We start from the raw sequence: 1804 nt of genomic DNA on the forward strand, positions 1-1804 counted from the left end.
TTTTTTTTAAGCAAGGGTGTGTGTGTAAAGGTTATGAACAATTAATATCTTATCTGTTTCAGATAGCTCTTTGAATGGCCTCAGTTTGGAGAAATACAGTTTAATTCTGATTGGAGTGAAGAGTTAACAGGTATTCTGAGTTGGGCCAAGACTAAGTGGATTGCAATTTAAATAAAACAAAACAATACTGGATTTTATAAACCCTTAGAGCACCAAATATTGTTACAGGACACAGTTATTGACACAGAATTCTATAGTTATTTAAAGTTGTTCTAAAACATCATCAGTTTTTGGTCTTGGCTCCAGCTGAAGGATTYATCAGCAAAGAAGTAAACTACTTTTCCAAACTGAGGTCATTTGAAGAGTTATCCACAGCAGGTAAGATACTCATTGTTCATAATATTTAAATAGAACACCACATCAGAAGATCTGAACTATTACTTCAAGACTAATTAAATTCACGAGAGCAATTTATGTAGAAATGAGGAAAAACTGAAGAAGCAGGCTGTGAGTGTGAGAAGAAACAGGATGAAGATAGTTTGTGAGATGCGGGCCTACTTCAAACATGAACAAACAAAACAAAAACAAAAWCATGAAGGCCGATGGCTCGTCAGTGGTTCAGAAACACATGTGCRTATTGCAGTCTGGACTCACTATTACACACACACCTACACACACAGCCTCCCCGCTGAGCCCGAGCCTGTCCAGAGACGGGTCTATTGGTCTATTGAGGGGAGCGAGAGGGAGCTGTCCCTTTCTGTCGAGCTAATGAAGCCTGGAGCYACAAGCATAAAGGAGTGGAGTGAGTTAGCACCCATTCACCGGCTTCCTTCCTTCACACGGCTCCTGATGAGGTAATGTGTTCTCCCTTAAAGAGACACCATGAGACATTTACGTTTGGCCTCACATCACTTTTTACATTTGAAACTTGTTCCTGGAGACAAAAAGACGSCAAGAAAACTGCTTCAAAAAGCACAAGGATGCATTTTTGTTGTAAAAAATGACTGTAAACAGACCAAAACCACTTTGTTGAATTAGCAACAAAATGCTGTTTCAAGRCATGGTACAGACAACAAACGGGTCCAGTTTAAGCTGCTTACACACAACTTTTGCACATTTTTATATAAGCAGCTGCTTAATACAAATTATTTGCCATATATTTCTATAATGCTAGCTAAAATAAGAACAAGATGTTTATAGAGCTCAGTGGAAAAAAGGCTTCTTAAAGTATAAATTCAATAGAAACTGTATAAAAATTATTCAGCCCAATATTTTTGAAAATCTKAAAAATTTCCAACTTGAGGACAAAATGCATATATTTTAAAASAACTATAAAGTAATCTTAGGCATTACTGATACATCTATATTAGAAAAAGCTAAAAATMCTTTAGTTGCCAAAAGGTGCTTCAGCGTTAACAAACATCAAAATGCTTGATCATGATATTAGTTTAATTACCGATGAGAATCAGATCTTTTTCCCCATTAACAACATAAAAAGTATAATAAGATAATTCGTATAGTCTTAACTGGTGCATTCATGGCAGTTTCCTCCATGAAGGAATTGCAGAGCATCGCTCCACATCTGCTGTCAGTCAGAGAGAAACAAAAGCCGGCATCTCACTGGAGAGCCTGAGACCAACATGTCACTCAGAGAAGAAATGCCACAGAAAGCAGAGATGTGGGGAGAAAAGGCTACGAGACGACACAATCAGACTTTTAGCAGGGGAGGTCTGTCTGTCTGTCTGTCTGTCTGTCTGTCTGTCTGTCTGTCTGTCTGTCTGTCTGTCTGTCTGTCTGTCTGTCT

Source organism: Austrofundulus limnaeus, unplaced genomic scaffold (genome assembly GCF_001266775.1).
Source record: "Austrofundulus limnaeus strain Quisiro unplaced genomic scaffold, Austrofundulus_limnaeus-1.0 Scaffold3, whole genome shotgun sequence".
Taxonomy (NCBI): domain Eukaryota; kingdom Metazoa; phylum Chordata; class Actinopteri; order Cyprinodontiformes; family Rivulidae; genus Austrofundulus; species Austrofundulus limnaeus.